Source organism: Lygodium microphyllum, unplaced genomic scaffold, assembly GCF_053477565.2.
Source record: "Lygodium microphyllum isolate KBCC unplaced genomic scaffold, Lygodium_microphyllum_v1.1.10 scaffold_31, whole genome shotgun sequence".
In the NCBI taxonomy this organism is placed as follows: domain Eukaryota; kingdom Viridiplantae; phylum Streptophyta; class Polypodiopsida; order Schizaeales; family Lygodiaceae; genus Lygodium; species Lygodium microphyllum.
The window spans coordinates 17,932,888-17,954,025 of NW_028229514.1; the positions used below are offsets into that span (position 1 = coordinate 17,932,888).

General features: G+C 39.8%; 2 pseudogenes; one reads left to right on the forward strand and one right to left on the reverse strand.

Moving 5' to 3' along the window:
* Nucleotides 1-376: 376 nt before the first annotated feature.
* On the reverse strand, nucleotides 377-1,081 carry LOC148009377 (germin-like protein 8-2 pseudogene; annotated as a pseudogene).
* On the forward strand, nucleotides 1,080-20,667 carry LOC148009378 (threonine synthase, chloroplastic-like; annotated as a pseudogene).
* Nucleotides 20,668-21,138: the final 471 nt, after the last annotated feature.

A 21,138-nucleotide genomic window follows, 5' to 3' on the forward strand; every position in this document is an offset into this window, starting at 1 on the left:
TTTTTTGTGCTTTCCATTTTGATATTTTTTTTCATAAATAGACTTGGGAATCATGGAACATGAAAGCTCAAAATTTTGTGACCTCTAGATGGATTACTTTTTATGATTTCCAAATTTGTAGGTGTTGCGTGTAAAGTATCAAAGAAATGTGGTGGCAAGAATATCTATTCTGTAACAATAATGCTTAAGAATATTGATTTGTATAGCAATAATGTGTTAACTTAGTGCGACATAGATATCAGGATGACCACGGGAGGGTGGTGATGACGGATATATTAGCATGATAACGGGATTGTGGTGGCGAGTCTTAATGAGGCTGTAAACCTCGACTGTGCAGCAATGATGTGTTGAGATGGTGTGACACGTATTAGTACCATCACGGCAGTGTGGTGGCGACGCTTTTAATGAGGCTATAAACCTCGTCCTTGTCGATGGCGAAGGCGGTCTCCAGCACGTCCTCCGGCAGGGGAGGCATGGCGGCGAACAGAGCGGGGGCGACCTGGGAGGTGCCCGGGTTCTGGCTGTTGAGCGCGGAGATAGCGAGGGCAGGCTTCTTCTTGTCCGGGTTGATCTGGAAGTGGACGAGGCCGCGGTGAAAGACGAAGAGATCGCCCTTGTACAGGGTCTGCTGGAAGAGGGTGTTGTTGGTGGTGGAGACGAAGCCTACCACAAGCGTGCCTTCGGCAAGGAAGAGAACCTCGGTGGCACGCGGGTGGACGTGTGGAGGGTTGAGCCCACCATTGGGTGCGAAGTCGATGCGGGCCACGGACAGGCCTTGGGTGTTGAGTCCAGGGAAGGTGAGGGCCGACGCCAGCTGCACAGCGGAGCCGAGCGCCTTGTTAAACTGGCCTTGCTGGCGAAGCAGAGGAGAGGCGAAGTCCTTGGCCTGCACTTGTTGGGGATTCTTGCACAGCAGACCGTTCACGGTTGTGATTCCGGCCGCCTGCGCCCCCTTATCAGCCACGCAGAAGTCCTGCAAGGGGTCCTCGTCCGCCGCCTCAGTGCGAGTTATCGGGTGGAAGAGCTGCTGCGCCAATGTGATAGCTACAATTAGCATAGCAAGCTTTAGTGATGATGCCATGGATACAGTATTGCGTATGGTGAGTGCAGGACGGTAACTATGAGAAAGCAGGGCCCCGAATGGTTCTCTACTAGCTAGTTAACCTCTTCCGATCGGCGAATACTGTATTAGCAGATCACGGTTTTCAGCAAGCACAAGTGCGGCTTTCTAACGTCTAGGAATGAACAACCGCTGCACCGCTGATCGCATGGTGGGAAGATGGAGCCTTCGATTCCATATAAGTAGTACGAGCTAGATGCGTGGATAATCGTTCGTATACCAGGTCATGAGCTTGCGTGGATAATCATTCGTATACCAGGTCATCAGCTTGTTTACCAGGTCTTTCACGCTCTTGTGGATCCAATCACGCGCGTCCGGCCTGATTAACATTAAAATAAGAGACTCTACTTTTCATCCTGCGTGTATGCAGAAAGTATTTATCTTATGTAAAATACCTATGAAGTCGTCGTCCACGCGTTCATGGAATGCGTCCGATCGCTCGGCCTACGACTTGGTAGTTAATCATTTCGCAAGATGGATAGAAAACATGTTTTCATGAGCGTTGCCCGTTTATGGAAAATGGCCACTACAAGGTGTGAGGCTCGGGATTTTCATATTTATATCATTAACCCATCTAATGTTGTGATTGGTAGCATAAACTAACGCTATTCTTGTAATGTGGAAGGTAATGCAATATATCCCAAGACTTGCTAGGTAGAATGTAGAGAGATGGTGTAATAAACCCAAGGTCAAGAGTTCTATTTTTATGGGAAGCACTATTCTACAATGTAACGAGGTGATGTAATCATAAGGGCTTGCTAAGGTAAAAGTAGATGCTAAGTTCAAATATGATAACCACATGGGAAATTTACATAGAAATAGTTGTAAAGGTGCTCAAATAATAAAGAAATTTGGAGAAATCTAAAGAAATGAGTTACTCAAATTACACATATCAAATTCTTGTTTTGCTTTGTCTCAAGTTTTTATTTTACAAATTAATAGTAAGATATACATAAAGATCTCTTTAAAATTTCTCTATCATGTTATATTATGTATATTTGATTTGGTTTAGGAGTTTCCTTAACAACTCTAAGTGTGTGTATGTGCACGTGTGCATAGATATGTGCAAGTGGAGAATGGGCTCAAAGGGTTTACTATATATATATATGCTTCGTATCATGTGTGTTTAAGGCTTGGTTATACATAACCTTATGTGTGAATTTTTCTTGAATAAATGTAAAATACCACGTGAGCTCAAAGAAAATGGTTTTTTACTTACTAAAATTTACAAAAAAGATTTTTTAATTTTACTTTGGAAGAAACCGATATTTTTAGTAAAGTAAAAGGGGTCATTTTATGGCCTTATAGCATGCAAAGAAAGGTATTTCTTAATAGCCTTTTAACACACGCTATATCGATGATTTTTTACCCTTATTTATTCAATCTATAAGTAACTCCTTTATATGATACTCTTTTTTATATAAAAATTTTGTAAAAATAGTATTTTTAAAATCGCTTATTTTGAACCCATGTGATACACACATATATTCAAGAGTAACTGCCTCAAGGGGATGAGCAATACACATGCAAGTTACACATGGATACGTATTTATATTTGTGTGTAGACATGCCTATGTATGCATGTTAAAGACATAACCTTTCCAAATACCTCTCCATATAGGAATATATACTCATGCATGTGTACTAACAAAATAGTGATCAAGGATGTTTAATAGAAGTTCAAAAGATTTCTATAGCTAAGTTTTAACACTTGCAAGCAAGCATTTTCTAAAATAGTGGAGTAGTTATGGATTATAATGCAACTCTATTACACTACACACACAAGGTTATTTGAAAACAAACGAGTAGGTATTTAGCTTTTGTGAACATCAACCATATGTGCATATGGAAAAGTGAAATAAGCTTAATAAACTCATTTTATAGAGACCTTTATGGTGTAGAGCAATTAGAAATCTCTTACTTTGAAGATGATGTGTTAGAATGATGGTAACGATGAAATTTTCTTTATAATCTCATCTTTATGAGTGAACAAGAAAAGTAGCACCACATCAGTATATACTAATCTAATCCTTTAAGAGAAGTCTTAGTTGTCCTTATGCGTAGTGTATATGAGAATGGAAAACCAAACACACATAAGTGAACCCTCCTCACTACAACATATCCTTTGGCAAGAAAAGATTGTAATTACTATTTAACTTGTAAGAATTTTCTCTTGTTAGTGGGGTTTCACTTCCTAGCTTGAATGGAACAACTAAAAGCCTAATACCCATGCACTAATGGAAGTATTCTTGCCACTTGTATGTGGCTTCTACATCATTGGTTGGATTTTCTAGAAGAATTTGTAGATAAGACAAAAAATGGTAGCTCCTTTTGCATGTTTTAACATCACATATAGTTGTTGGGCCCCTTGTATCAACAAATACCACTATGCAACTCATGGTCCTAGTAGTTACCACATTTGCATGTTTAGCTGGATCGACAAAGCCCCATCCATGTAGAATACTATGGTAATCTATATGTTCTACTATGGAGAAAAGCATCCTTTGTTAGAAAATCTTTGTATCCACAAAGAATGAAGTCGCGCTTAGATGATAGAGCACAAATTGTTGTATGCACGCATAGTGAACGTCGGAAGGTCCCCAAGAATAAGAAACTCTACTAAAGCTCGTAAAGTAATAAAAAGGTTTTGCAAAATATGAAGCAAGATAAAAAATTGCCCAATTTACAATTAGCATGCTTTGGCTTTTGTGTTTGCTTTTGTCCCGGTTGAGTATCCTAAAAGTCAGATTGTGCCTAAATACAATGTCCAATAACAAAATATTTAAACTGAGTGTGTATGCGCATACAAAATAATCAATATTTTTCAAGCCCTTCAATAAATAAGTGTACCTAAATAAATATTAGTGCCACGTCTTTAATGATAAGGCCCGCGCCCATCACAAATGATAACTTCTTCTAGGTAATTTGAATACACACCATCGCCTAGTGCTTTCCAATGCTATTGCTGCCTACTATACACATAAACTGAAGCATTCCCTACTGTTAGAAAATAATAAAATTAAACTGACAAAAGTGAATACCTAGCATTCTTCAGCTCTTTACCTACAAAATAAATAAATAGGTTGAAGCTAATGTCGCAAAACCTTACGAGGCACATCCATTGACTTCATCTCCACTTCGTATCTTGATTCGCCACAAATAGGACACTCTCGTGCGAACTCATGAATCCCACGAAATAAGACACAATCATTGATACATGCATGGATCTTGACATAATCGAGGCCTCCCATAGATGTCAAGTAATGTCTTGCTTGCTCTCTCTTAGTTGGAAATTTGTTTCCTTTTGGAAGCATTTGTGATAATGACCTACATATATTTTTAAAAGTGAGTTAAAAAACCACCAACGTCATATATTTATGTCTGATTTCAAAATAAAATTGAATTGATACCTACTTCAATAACGCATCCAAACTGACATTACTCTATTCATAAATTATTTGCAAGTTAAGTATCTCGAGGGACGCACGAAGAACGGAATACGTACAACCTTCATACAATGGAGTAGATGATGCTACATATAGTGGATCATCTGGCTTCGTAGAGTGACATTCTCCCTGAACCAGTTGCGAAAATAGATGGTGTACCATGTTGTCCAAAATCTCATCCTCTACGACTTGATGGGGCATTTCATGAGGGCTACTATCATGGTCGTCAGTCTCTACTCTTCTTGAAGACTCTGCCTCCTCGTGTCGATGTTTTGCAGCCTCTCGACGCCCGGGAGGGAGCATCTGAGGATGTGACACCGCATCTTGCTCAACCACAAAAGGGAGTTTCATGTACGTTGATATATAATTCCCATAACATAGACTAGCAATCTTAGTGGTGGTAAAAAAAACAATGAATACCGGTGATTTTTCTCCGTCCCATTCTCCATACAAGCTGAGGTGTGACATTGCAATTCGACGAGCTCGAAAAATACACCCTCGACAACGATCACACATGCATTTAATTTTTCATTGTACCCATGCATCTCGATTATGAAGACGCAATGTTTCATCCTCACTTGAGGATGTGCTCATTGACTCATCAGCATGCACCACACTAGGTGATGACGACGACATGATTAAACCTAATAATTCATAATAACATCAAATTCAAATATTTGTCATTCATATATTTACATAAGATCTCAATTTTAAATACACAAAAATCATCATAAATACATTAAAACTTATATTAAGAATTCACTATTAAAACTTATCGTAAAAACAAAAAATTATGATAAAGCCTAAATGTGCATCTATATTCGTGTCTATCCTCGTGTCTATATTAACGTCTATTTTTACGTCTATATTCGCGTCTATCTGAACAATAGATGCGCATATACACGCAAAAATAGACACACATGTCAAAATTCAAACCATACTTAAATCATTTATTTTCAAACTGCGCCTTTCCTTTCCTGCGTTTTTTGCGGTTCTGAAGCTTGAGTTTAGCCGACATGCAGTCTCTTCATGCCTCACCTCCTCATGACTCACCTCTTCTTTCATTTCAAACACACAAGAAGGGAAAAACGAAAGCCAAGGAGAGGAAGAAAGAGAGAACAAGAGAGAGAAGAATAAGAAGAAGAAGCAAGCAAGCAAGCAAGCATCAAGGGAGGGTAACTTACCAAGGAGAGGAAGAAGGAGAAGGAAGAAGCGCCACCACCCGCCACACCAAACACCTAAGGTGAGTCTTTCTCTCTCTCTCTCTCTCTCTCTTTCTTTCTTTCTCTCTGCTCTGTCTGTGTATTTAGGATTTGTGATTCCATTATGTATTCCATTTTGTAAATCATCAATGGCGGTCTTTGGGCTAAAATCAGCCGACTGAGCGCGTCTGATAGCACATCTACATTTCAGTGTAGACACATATATAGATACGAAAAATCTTTCCTCTCATAGTGTCTGAGGGCGTGTCTTAGAGCGCGTGTGCTCTGCAATCTACATGCGATGATACACTCGCTGTGACCTGCAGTCTACACGCGATTATACACGCGCATTGACCTGAAATGTGCGTCTGACAGTGCATCTGTGTTGCATCTCAGATGCGAAGATAGACGCGCTGGACAGAAGGTTGACTTTGGAGCGCGTCTGAGGGCTCGTCTAACCTGTAATTTAGACGCGGGGATACATGCGCCAGGTCTCCCGATTCTGATAGTAAACAATATATTTTTGTAATGATGAATGTGACCAATCCCATGTTTGTGTTTATCAGTTTTCTTGTTCATGAGAAGCATTAGCACTTAAGTTTTATGCTTAATGTCTAAAGAAAGCTCTTTGAAAATGTAGGTAATATATGATTTTTTGTATGCAAATAAATTTGTCTTTTTCCTATGTTTTTTTTTACAGATGTCGTATCCTGGTTCATCTAGCAATGACCCGGATTTGGATCACATGAATGATACATTGGCCTCCTTTGGTAGGGGGATCAATGCATTTTTTGGAGGTTTTCCTAGTAGGGAAGACTTCATGGGAGAGATGACCAAACACTTTGGCCGCTCTCCCACAGCGGATTGGCCGCTCTCCCATAGCGGACGAGGTGTTCAGTGTCATGTCTGGGATGCCTCTGACATCTTTGCCTGGCACTACTTCCCGAACTCCACATGTAGGTACTCCATATGCAGGTACTCCACGTGCTCCACGTGCATCGACTGAAGCACAAGCATCTACACAAGCACGTGTATCTGCAGAAGCTCGTGCGTCCAGCGAGGTAGAGGGTAGTCGACAGTGAGGGAGGAGGGAGAGTCGAGGGGGAGGACGAGGCTTGTATGGGGGTTGCCTAGGAGATGGCGAGCGATGACACTTACCAGTAGATCACGTAGAGAAGGTTGCACGCCAATACTATAGAGTTACAGATGTTGGTGGCATCTTTCATGATGATGAAGAAAGGGATGTAATGGCGTACATGAGGAGCGTCGTGCATGCGACGTATAAAGATTGTTTCAACGCCTTCAAAAATCAGAAAAGCGGCTTGTGGCAGGAGGTGTTGAGAGCAGTCCATAGGAGGTACCCAAATCCTGAGGGTCAGCGATTCTCGGATGATTGGGGACGCACAAAAGTGAGGGATATGCTTCACAACAAAATATCCCATCTCATGACATGGGCCAGGGACTCACTACGGAGGTAGGAGGAGGGGCGTGGAGCCTATAGCCAACCACCTATGTGCCACCACATAGAGTGGAAGAAAGCCAAGAAGAAAGCAACAAAGAAAGTGAAGAGTTGCCAGCATGCAGAGGCGCGACGGATCCAAATGGAAACCATGGGATCGTCGCATTATGGATCGGGTAGCAGAGAGTCGTGGGAGGCAGAGTTTGTAAGTATATTTTGATTTCTAGTTTTTTAAAATTTATATTTCTTTCAATTCTTTATATATTTTATTCTAATATATTGTGACTCATAATCGTTTGTATATATCTAAATGTTTTGCAGACTACCATCGTTGGTAGGATACCTACTCCTAGAGAGGTAGGTTAGCATCGAGGCCATAACCGTGTAGCCACATGGCTTCACTTCTATGAGGAGGGTCTCATCACTGAGGACCAATACAACCGGGCCATGAGGATTCGACAGCTAGAGGAGGTATGTTTTTCTTACTTTCCTATTAAAAGTATAGCTAATTATAACTTTTTCTCCACCTTGTCTATGTAAGCAATCCTGATCTTTTGTGTGTGTAGGCGAACTCGGATGTGGAGCATAGTGAGGAGAGGGATAGCGACGCTAGTAGCCATGGTGGTACTAGCGAAGATGTTTCCTCTTCAAATTCGTAGAGGAGCACCATACCTCCTCATGATTCCTTCTTTTCTTATATATGTATGATCCATCTTTGAGCCTACTGCTTGCGGCCACGCTTTAGGTCGCAAGCACTTAAACTTCCCATGAAAACACTTTTGATATATAATGAATATATGGACTTTTATTTTCAATTCTCGTGCCCGTAAGATACATTATCTTTTTCCCAAATGCACAATCTGATGTATGGGAGGGGGAAAAAGAAAACTAGAGAGCATCTTTGCAACCACATGCTCTCTGGTTTTTTTTTCCAGTTCTGTTTTGCGCGTCTATCCGCACATCTAAATTGCAGATAATTCACGTTTATACACGCGTCTATAGTGCAGACTACATGCGCTTATACACGTGCTTTATAATTCAAATTTAAAAAAAAATTATATATATATTTTTAAAAATGACATTTTTTGTTTTCCGTTCGCGTCTACCACTGCTTGTAAAAACGCGTCTACCAGCGTGTCTATATGCGCGTGTATATGTGCGTCTATTGCACGTCTATTTTTGCGCGTAAATTCATTGATACATGCGATTATAGACATGAAATGGTAGACGTGTAAATAGAAGGGCGGATAGATATGCCCGTAAGATTTTCTATATATTCAAAAATCGCATCTAAATGTGCGTCTATGAGGCCTTTTTGTTGTAGTGATCTAAAATATCATAAATTGGCTACACTCGTCTAAATAACTAATAAGTTTGAACCATGGACACTAACACTAATGTCTAAAATGGCATTGGCTCTCTAGATCAATAAGAAAGTCGCACTTTAGAGTCTTCACATGGTGTGCACGTAGTGGCACAACTCCACCCCCTCCTAATCGGCACATCCTCTAGCATGTGCCAAAGTCTCACTACCATGTCAATGTCTTCATCTTCTACCTCTTCTTCTTCCATATCCTCATGTTCATGCTGACTATCGAGCTCCTTCAACTTAGATGCCGAAGACTCCCTACATTTTAAGAGTTTGATATGTTTTCTAGCCATTGGAATCCTTAGAGTTGTCCCATCCATCTCATTTAATGCATAGGTAGCATTGTCAAAAACAAACCTTACCACATATGGACCAAACCACCCCTGCTTTGTCATCTTCTGACTTGCACTATGCTGATTTTCTAAGCTACTGTCATAAACTAGCACCCAATCTCCTTCTTGTATAGCTTGTGGCCGAAGTATGTGTCACTTTTTAAACCTCTTCTTATTCTTGATCCTTGCAGTCTTTAGTTTTTTCATGGCTGTCTCAATGTCTTCAGGCCTTCTTTCTAATTGTCTAATGCGTAGGACCAGAAACTCTTCTCTATTCAAACCCTCTTTCCATGGTAGAACACTCCAAGTAGTAATAGTCTCCTCAATAGGCATGATTGGCTTTTGTCCATACATTAATTCAGCAAGCATATACTCTGTAACTGCATTATGAGTGGCCCTATCAACCCATAAAGCAAAGGGCAACATTCTTGGCCATTCTTTCATCCTGCCCTTGCATGACTTTGCTAGTGTCTTAATGATAGGTTGATGACCTCTTTCACTTTTTCCATTTGCTTTAGGATTGTAGGCTGAAATTAAAGCCAACTTGATACCGAATCGTGAAAAGAAACACGAGCCTCATCCACATCCAATTCTCCTCTATCAGCAACACAACCATACCTGCAAAAGACTTCTTCTAATAAAAACTTGCAAACTGCTTGAGTAGTCTTTGTACTAAGAGCTCGACCTTCCACTTGATTTGTCAAGTCTTCTCGTGCAAGCACAATATATCTCATCTTCCATAAACCTGTAGGTATAGTAACCAAATCAACTACCCATTTGTAATGCATAGACAATGGATAGGTCGGTTGCAACCCATCTCTATGCTTTACAATGGAATACATCTGACAGACATTGCATGATTCCACATAATGTTCCACATCTTTATACATGATTTGACACCAATACTTCTCTTTGATCTTGGCAAATGTGCCCCAAACTCCTCTATGTCGAGCCCATAAGCTTTCATGAAACTCCTACATCACCTGTTATTGAGAAGCCCTATCTCCCAAAACACGTATTGGAGCTCCTCTATTTTTCTTTGCATGCTTCCATAAACATCCATCTTTTAAGAAAAAACCCATAAGCTTTTCTTTGAATCCTTTTGAATTCAGCTTCAGACCATACAGCCTTCTTTGTCATGAGGCTGAGATATTGACCTATTTTCAGCCAATCATCCTCATACAACTCTTCCAAAAATTGTGTTCTCACTGAAGCATAACACTGATGATGCTTTCTCTCTATAGCCCATGCCATTTCTTCACCATGGCTGTAAGCTCGTTTCTTACTATTGAAATCCCTGTTACAATAGTTGTACCTACAGTAACAACAACTGCATACTCATTCCCTATTGTCATAAAGTCATTTTCAACACCTATCACATCATCCTCTTTATCTTCAAACCTCGTTTGTGAAAGCATGTTGGCCACGAGGTTTTCTCTACCTGCAAAATGCTGAAAATCAGGGTTAAGTGCCTTTATATATGCAATCCATCGTAACATGGCAATATCAAGAGTTGAGCAATTTGCTATCATGCCCAATAGAGGTAGACAATTAGTCTCTACTACTACTACATGAGCTCCCATAAAATACTCCCTATCACACTTAAGCGTTGTCACTACACCCCAAAGCTCTCTTTTGACTTGAGAATACCATCATTGGCATTCATTGAGGACCTTTGCTCCAAACCGAATGGCATATCTATTCCCATCAGCATCATCCTGACCCACTGCCCAACCAATGCCAATTGGGCTTATATCCACAGTGAGAATAATAGGTTGCCCATTCTCATAATTTGCTATCATGCCCAATAGAGGTAGACAATCAATCTCTACCACTACATGAGCTCCCATAAAATACTCCCTATCATACTAAGGGTTGTCACTACACCCCCAAGCTCTCTTTTGACTTGAGAATACTGTCGTGGGCATTTATTGAGGACCTTTGCTCCAAACCGAATGGCATACCTATTTCCATCAGCATTATCATGACCCACTGCCCAACCAAGGCCAATTGGGCTTATATCCACAGTGAGAATAATAGGTTGCCCATTCTCATAATTTGCTCTCTTTAGTGTTAGGGCTGAAATCAATAAGCTATTTAACTTTTGAATTGCCTTTGTATGCTATTTTCCCCAGCAAAACTTTTGCCCTTTTCTCAAGAGCTAATATAGACTTTCAGCCACATGAGCAAAATGCGAAATCCATATCAAGTAAAAGACACATGCACCCCAAAATCTTCTTACCTCGGATACATTTAAACATGTCTCCCACATCGTGCTTATGGCGTCAATCTTTACTAGTGAGGGCTTTCTTCCATATGGTCCACACATGTGCCCAACAACCAATATTTCCTCTACTCCAAAAACTGATTTTTCTCCTGACAGAGTCAAATGCACTTCTTCAAGATGGCACAAAATCCTGTCACAATCAAAAATATGATCAACCACAAATCCTCTACATCCCTGATCATTCAACTCTTCATTCTTCTCATGGATATTGCACCCTTTTATCGGCACATGATCAAGAAAGGGTAAGGTCAACTGAGGAATCTACTCCCTCAATACTTTATGCATAGTATTCATCATATATGCCACTGAATTGGTTGCCCCCTGTGGAAGCGCACACATCCTAACCAATCCAAGTGGTGTCTTCATGGTAGTGATATCTTGGCTTTCTAATGCAAGCTAGAACTGATCATATCATGAATATAAATCTCTCGAATAGTAAATTGCTTTGCCTACAAATGCTTCTGCAAATTCATCCACTATCGGGCCTGATCCAACATTCCTTATGGTGACTTTATTAACTGGCTGCAAATCCTGTATAAACCTCAAAGAACCATTCTTCTTTGGAATCAAGAGTGTTAATCTCTTCACCATTCCCCCTTCTCTTATTCTCTTCTCTTCTCTTTTCTTGCTCGCGCATGGCTATGGTTGATGGAGCTTGAAGGAGGAGGCTTGAGGATGCTTGAGCTAGCATCTAAGATCATGGAGCTACCGGTGTGTATGAAGGAGGAGACAACTCATTTTTGCATCCATGAAATCTCACTACATTCATAGGTTTAGAGGCATGTCATCTAGGTGAGAGGTAGCCACTAAAGCTTGCTTGGAATGCTTAAATAATAAGTAGTCCGTGGGTCTTGGCGGTCAAGCGAGGGCTCTCACAATCACTTTCTTGAGTGAATGCCTTCCTTAATAGGCCATCATTTGAGGAGGAGATAATGGAAATGGTATTCCTTATGAATAAAAAATAAGATACTTGGTGCTCATAGTTTAGGAAATATGGAAAATTTGTATCTTAAGCTTCACTTTAGTGGTCACATTAACCACTCCACTAGATAACTAATGATGAGCAAACAAATCCTCCAATTGATGTCTTCCAAACTAGGTGACTTAATGGATGAGAATTTGATAAACTAGAAAATGATCTTAAATAGGCCTTTTATTCTTGTAATAGCTTTACTTCTTAATATTCTAGTATATCTTGTGTCTAAAGCCAAGCAAAGGGTTTCTTTATCGACATTCAAAGAATAACACTAGTGCCTTAGTCATGACATTTTCTGTACTCACTCTCTAGAGGTCAAAGTCGCTTCCTTAAGTTTATGTCCATAACCAATCTCTGGATATTAATATTGAAAAAATAATGACTATATCCAAGGAATTTCAGAATCAATAGTCATATGATAAGCCACTATTTGCCTAGTTTCGAGGAAGGGACTAGCAATGGCTTTGTTTATTTCAACCACCCACATAGAATCATTCAATTCACATCATAAATAGTAAGCTTTTTTATATTTGGTGGTACCTATTTATTAAACAAACAAATTGTGAAGCTAGATATATATTATCATGGAAAGTATGACCATAGGCTATTGCTATCAAATATATTTAGCTTGTTACAATACCTTCATTCTCAAAAATCCAAAGCCAATGAATAGTGTTGCATCATTAACTTGCCACCAAAGATTAAACTAAAAATATATAAAGAAATAAAACAAAAGAAATTAGATCCTCTGTGATTGCTAGAGTGGGGCCTATTTGATCTAGATAGCCCAAGATTAGAATACATCCACATCACCCTAAATCTCAACATGTGAAGAATAAACACAACCACCTTGATGGTCCTTGCACATAACCTTTTGCAGGACCAAAACACCTTAGTATGGTGACTACTTTTTTTGTGTTTGTAAGAAGTATCCAATTAATTTTTTTAGTCCTAATTGGCCTAGTAATTGCACATGTATGATTTTTTTTCATTGAGGATAGTGGCAGTCAGTGTGATTGATAAGAACATCCTAATCAAGAGGGGTTCTTATTGAGACTACACCTACGATTTACCATGAAATGTACTAGGCATGCCACTAGGAATCTTTGCAACACATGTATCATGTTATTTTTTGTGCCTCTCTCACATCTATGAGATTCTAGCTCGTCAATTCCTATGCCTTTTGTTAGATGTTGTATCATTGTATGTAGTGATTTGAAATAGGAAGAAAATGAAGATGGACTCGATGTCAAGATTGTGAGAGAGAAGGAAGGAGTCTCATTTATAGCTTTCTCACTTACACAATGGGGGAATACACACAAAGGTGGAGGCTAAAAACAGTTTTCCTCCTCTTAGTTGTTTAAGCCAAAAAGAACTCTAGTACAAAGAAATAGAAGAACCCTATATATGGGTCTCAAACCAAACTCAACTAACTAAGGTGGCATACTAACTGAGCCACGAACTAGAGTAGATAAGGATAGCTATCATCTAGCTATTATTCATGGGCGGTGTACCAACCGCATCTGCAGCTAAAAAGTCGATGACATAAATGTACAATGGTCACCCTGGTATATCACGAGTGGAGCTCAATATCTCAACACTCCCCCTCGAGCTCAATCCCAATTCCTGCACACCAAGCAGGTCTCGGAACTTGGGCAGCTTCTCTGCGCCCAATGACTTCATGAATATGTCAGCTACCTGATCCTCTGTGCTGACATAAACTAGATCAATAAGACCTTGTAAAACCCTCTGCCGCACATAGTGATAATGCACCTCAATGTGCTTTGTTCTAGCATGATAGATCGGGTTATTTGCCAAGTGTATTCTACTCATGTTGTCATAATAAATGACAACTTGCCCATCTGTAGGCTGATGCATATCATAAAGTAGCTTATGCAACCAAGCTACCTCACATGCAACCATTGCTGCACCCGTGTACTCAGCCTCTGTGCTCGACAAGGCAACTGTAGGCTGTTTCTTGTTGCTCCAAGTGATTGCAGCACTCCCAAAAGAGAACACATATCCACTGGTAGATCGTCTTTAGAAATACTACCAGCCCAATCAGCATCAGTGTATCCATGCAACTCTATATGAATCCTAGTCTCATAAAGTAGTCCATACTACAATGTCGACTTCACATACCTGAGTATGCATCTAGCCGCATCCAAATGCAGTTTCCTTGGAGCTTGCATAAACTAACTTACCAATCCAACAACATAGCTCAAATCTAGCCTGGTAATCATATAAATCAAACTTCCTACTATGCATCTGTACATAGTAGGGTAGAAGCTCACTTGCATCTACGCTCAGCTTCACATTCTGCTCCAAAGGAACTGACATAGGCTTATAGCCTGTCATCCCATATTTGGACAGCATGCTCTAGGTGCTTGCTTCAAGCCATACAAGGCTTTCTTCAACCTGCAAACAAACTCAGGATGAACAACATGCACATAACCTGGTGGCTGCTCCATATAGACCTCTTCTTGCAAATCACCATGCAAGAAGGCATTCTTTACATCCATCTGATGTAAAGACCATCCCTTTGATACAGCCATAGCAATGACTGCTCTTACGATTTCCATCCTTGCAACGGGACTGAATGTTTTTTCATAATCAATGCCATATGTTTGTGCATACCCTTGACTACTAATCTTTCCTTGTATATATTCAGAGAACCATCTATATTGTGTTTCACCTTATAAACCCACTTACAACCGATTGCATTCTTGTCTTTAGGCAAAGGTACCAATTTTCATATAGCATTTGCTTCCAAGGCATCCATTTCTTCATCCATGGCTTTCTTCCATTTTTCTTTTCCCATGGCTTGCACAAAAGAACTGGGTTTTGGTTCCTGTATCACTTTGACCATATAAGCATAGTGAATGGCTATAAATCCATCATATTTCAGTCTATCCATAGGATACCTAGCTCTGGTAGAGCTCCGCAAAGTAGGTTCACTCCCAGGTGCTCTCAAAACATCCCTAGTCTTCCTTACTCCAGGTCTAACAATAGAAGGAATACCCAACTCATCATCAATGCTCTATTCTGAGCCAGTGGATTCACCATCCACATAAGAGTGACCTGCATTCACATCAAGCATGGGCTGATCTACCTTCTCTTTTCCTTTTCGTGAAACCTGCATACCACTATCTGCATTGTTTTGAGGAGATTCTCCTGATCTGAATCTGCCTGTCCATGGCCAAGAATGTGAACCATTGCTAGAGGACACTCCAGGTCCACTAATATTTTATGACTGCTGTTGTGAATTCTGTGCAGCATTACCATTTTGTGCATCTACATCATCAATCACATTTACTAGTTTATACCAGCTACTCATCTCATAAAAAATAACATCTCTGCTCACTATAAAATTACGAGTGGAAGGGTTATAGCATCTATACCCTTTCTGCTGCAAAGAGTAACCAATAAAGATGCACTTCTCAGCTTTTGGATCTCAACTCATTTGTCACATGAACATAGGCAATGCAACAAAAAATCTTCAAATGAGAAATATCTGGTTTCCTACCAGTATACCTCTCCTCTGGAGTCATCCCATGTATTGCTGTAGTGGGAGTCCTGTTCATTATGTAGATTGCTGTAGCAACTGCTTCAGCCCAATAAAAATCTGGCAAGTCTTTTTCGTTGAGCATGGCACGAGATACCTCTCCAATATGCATGTTTTTCCTTTTTGCAATTCCATTTTGTTGTGGGGTATGACTACATGAATATTGTTGCTTTATGCCATGCTCTTGCAGGAACCTTGCAAACTCATTTGAGAGGTACTCTCCCCCTCCATCTGACCTTAGGCATTTTATTTGCAGGCCTACTTCTTTTTCAACCATAGCTTTAAGAGTTTTGAAATGCCCAAACACTTCACTTTTCTTTTTCATAAAATACACCCAAACTTTTCTGCTATAGTCATCAATAAAAGTGAAAATAATGACAGCCTCCAATAGATGCAGCTTTAGTAGTTCACACATCAGAGTGGATTAATTCCAATGGCTTCTTACTCTCTTGAACATGTCTAGGAAATGGTTTCCTTGCCTGTTTTCCAAATTGACAGGCTTCACATACCTTATGCATTTCTGCAACCTTGAATTTAGGCAATCCTGCAACAATATTTTGGGCTTGCATTGATTTAAGTCGTTGTACATTAACATGACCAATGCATTTATGCTAGGTATCAATATCTGCAACTACACCGGTCCCATGTGCAAACATTGATGCACTCAATTTAGGCATGTCTGCATCCAACGTAAATATTCTGTCATTCTTCTTTCCTTTTGCTATCAAGCCACCTTTATTTTTCATATCCTCAACAAAGCATCCATGAGAATTAAATCTGACCTGCAAACCCTGCTCAACCATTTGACCAACAAAAACCAGGTTCTTGGTGATATTCGGGACATGAAATACATCCGACATGTATTTCTTTTTCCCATCTTGCATAGACAAATGAATTTTTCCAATCTGCACAATAGGATGTGTATCATCACCAGTCTCCACAAATCTTGGTTTTTCCATTTTCCTTGCATCCTGCATCCATTTTGCATGACCTGTCATGTGGTTTGATGCACCTGAGTCAATATACCACACATCGTTGCTTTCTTCTGCACTTGTCCAGAATTGGTCATGTGCTGCACCATAAATAAATGCTCATTTCTGTCATCACCCTGTCTACTAGAAGATGTATAATTGCCTTGCTGCAATTTTCCATTCATGATGTCATTCTGCTTTTTATAGCAGTCTTTAGCCATATGATCCATTTTACCACAGTAGTAGCATTCAACATTGCTATTTGCATTTTGGCCTCTTTGCTATCCACCACGACCTCTTTGGCTCCCCCTGCCTCTAGAGTTACCACGTCCTTCTCCATAGGACTAGTTTTCTTGAGTTTGCTACATATTCTGATTTCTACCACGGCCTCCAGATCAACTTTCTCTACCTCTGCCTCTACCTCTTCCAGCATTTGAGTAGAAGACAACTTCTTTTGAAGTTCCTCCTGAAGAAGATGCACCACCATTTCTCTACTCCTCAGAAATTAGAAGAGCAATCAACTCCTCAAAATCAAGAAATCTTTCACGGATGGAAATCGATGTTCGGAACTATGCATAATCCTTTCCTAGACCAGTCAAGGTCACAGAAACTAAATCATCATCTTTCACTGGCGACCCAATGGAAGCAAGTGCATCTGCAATCTTCTTCACCTTCATGTGGTAGTCATTGATGCTCATACTTTCTGTTTGCACATTGTGCAACTCTTGCTTGAGCTGCATTTTCCTGGCTTGTGTATTTGTGCTATACATTTTTGACAAAGTATCCCATGCCTCCTTTGGCGTACTTGCATTGTGAATATGCACAATCATAGAGTCTAAAATGCTAATAGACAGCCAGTACATAACTTTCCTGGCTCTCTCATGCCATCCTTTAAATGCGTGCATTTGCTATTGATTGGGAACATCAGGAAGAACTAGTTCTTCTTCATTTCCTGCAACGAATTTCTAATATCCTTTTTCCATAAGGAAATTCGTCATTCTAAACTTCTATGCTTGGAAGTTGTTCTTGTCAATCTTTTCAGTGACAATCTATGAAAGAGAATCAGACATCATTACAGAACACTGCAAAAAATTATGTCACTACAAAAAACACAACTTCAGTCTCACAAGGGCAAATCTGCAAAACTGACGAAAGTGGTATTTGACCACACAGTCACTTCCAAGTGACAATTTTGCATCGACAGGCAACAAGGATGATTCTGTAACTCCCAATGTCTCTAGGCACAGGCATACGATGCAATTTCTAGAGTAACTTTTCATCGACCTGTAGAAAAGTGATGCCACAGCAAAAAACAGGGCCTTTTCCTAAGTGCGTGTGGAAAACTTCCGCCTCCAAAACAGGCATCGAAATGGCCTCCAATAAAAAAAACAGGGCAACCGAGGGCTAAATCCCTCGCCCGCAGCATATACTGCCCTCTTGCTACACCGCGAAGGGTCTCTCAATCTGAGACAATGCACTCTTGCACTTTCCGGCTGTGCTACCTGCAGAGACTTGCTCCCTAACTCAAAAAATGAAAGCAACACTGGTCCTTTTACCAGAACACCACTAACTTGGTTTGCTTTCTTGAGCTCCTTACCACGAACCAGGCTCTGATACCATGCCAAGATTGTGGGAGAGAAGGAAGGAGTCTCACTTGTAGCTTTCTCACTTACACAATGGGAGAATACACACAAAGATGGAGGCTGAAAATAATTTTCCTCTTCTTAGTTGTGTAAGCCAAAAAGAACTCTAGTATAAAGAAATAGAAGAACCCTATATATGGGTCTCAAACCAAACTCAACTAACTAAGGTGGCATACTAACTGAGCCACGAACTAGAGTAGATAAGGATAGCTGTCATCTAGCTATTATTCATGGGCGGTGTAGCAACCGCATCTGCAGCTAACAAGTCGGTGACATAAATGCACAATGGTCACCCTGGCATATCACGAGTGGAGCTTGATATCTCAACACTCGAGAGATGTGAAACTTGCAAAGCAAAACAAATAGCTATAAATGCAACAAGTTTTTAGTGTAAAGGCTTCTTTTATCACAATAATGAGTTAGTGGGATGGTCTATTTTTTCCCCATTCTGATGGGTGCATTCGATGGTTGATACACTCTTGAAATAATTTCATGCATTAGGGCCACTAAAATAAAAATTTCCCTTTCTCATGTTTCAATGCATGTGTAGGATGTACTTGCATTTAGAATAGCTTTGGAAGTGCTCAGAAGAATTTCCAATGCAAGTTTGTAGCTACTACAAACTCCATTCAAAGGTCATTCACTTGCTTTCCTAGGGTGTGCAATGGTAAATCACAACTAAAGTATTATGCTTTTGTTCGCATGAGACTTTTTTACCATTCAAAGCTGAACTAGTAAGAAGAGTTAGCGAATAGTATTTTTTGTCAATTTTTTTTAGCTAGTAAGAATAACTAGTAAGAAGAGTTAGCAAATAGTATTTTTTGACAATTTTTTTAAGCTAAACTAGTAAAAAGAGGTGGAGTCTTAACACAGCACTATTCGTGAGATCTGCTCACCCATGGAGGCTCACCTCTTCCACTTTGGCCTCTAGGAAAAAGAAGGCAAATGACAACATCTTTGACAATGCATGCCACCATGGTTTGTTTGAGCCGCCTACTACCTTCTCTGCCAAGTAAATTCCTTTCATCCCATATGACCCTATCAATGAGGGGTATTTGTTGGACAAGGTCATTTACAAAATCAAGGATGGTTTGGTTCTTGATGTTGAGCATGATATGGAGGCCCTAAGGAATATGATGTGAAGTATTTGAACGAGGTTTGATTTCTATGTTAGTAAAACTACTTGGCCATTTTGGATCAAGTGCTTGGAGTAAGGAAAATTGTGTACTTCCTAAGATGGACATATGATATTGTAAATACTTTTCAAGGGAATTTGACTTTGTTCCATGCATAGCAATTGGATAATGAGATGTTGAATTTGAATGACTTGTGGGTGAAGTAGTGTGGTATCAGTCACACGGGGAGCTTTAAGGATCTTGGCATGATGGTCTTGTTGAGTCAAGAGAAGAGGTTAACGAAAATGAATAATCTTCTCATTGATGTCAACTATGCATCAACTATTGATATATCTGCAACACTTTCAACTTATTTTGATGGACTTGGCATTCCTCCTATTGTGTTTTTACCAGCAAACAAAATCTGAATTGCCCACTTGGTGCAACAAATTGCCAATGGGGTAGTCTTATTGAGCCTGGACACCAATTTTGATAGGTGCATGCATCTAATTTGAGAAGTGATAGAAGCAATGCCCATATACTTGGCTAATTCTTTATAAAGCCTTCACTTGGAAGGCCAGAAAACTATAGCCATAGAGATTTTAAGTGGGACATTCCTCACTGGGTTATTATACATTGAAGCAATTATGGGAACATCTATGGATTTTGTTAGGGGTTTGTTATGTGCAAAGAACTTGGCTTGACTAATCGAATTCCCAAGCTAGTTGGTGCACAATCCGCAACAACAAATGCCAATCCAATGCATCTATATTATAAGACCAGGTGGAATAATTATACACCTATGAAGGCCAACCCCTTTTTTGCATCTGCTATTCAAACTAGTGATTTAGTATCCATTGATCATGCAGTTTCTACCCTTTGAAATTTTGAGGAGATTGTAAGAGGTTATAAAAGAAGAAATAATGGATGCTAGTTCTTTGGCTAATACGATAGAAGTGTTTACTTGCCCAGACACTTGCATGGCAGTATCTGCCTTGATGAAGTTGCGAGAGAAGAATGTAATTGGGCGCAACCAATCATACTATTGTTATGAGTGCAGTTAATGGCCTGATGTTCAGTCATTCCAAAATTGCTTACCAATTGAAGGAGATACCAGAGTTGCAATCAAAGTATGCTACCCTCCCAATTGAAATAAAGATTAGTTTAGGGTCTCTCTCATAGGCACATTTCTGAGAAGGAAACTAACCTAGAGTGTCAATATCTTTGAGGTTATTTGCACATTTCATGTTGACATGTGGAATGTGCAACCACTATTCTATGGTAAATCACATCTCTCATTTTGATAAGCTCATGGTGTCTCGGATTTATCTTTATCATGCAAAAGAAAAACTCATGGGTTGAAATTTAGAATATCTCTGATGTTGTGTAACAAGGACAGGCTGATCATGGAATTTTGAATATCTCTGACATTGTGTAATAAGGACAAGCTCATCATTATGATACCCATAAGTTTGTTCTTATGTCTCCTATTATAAGCTTTGTACTTCTTTATTATCTTTTACCACTTCTTGATCTTTTGAGTTAGACCATGATTGTATCTCTGATGTTTTGAGCTTTATAGGTTTGAGTGCTAAGTCAGCTACTACTATGAAGCTTACAGGATACCTATGAAATGGATGCTAATGGACTATG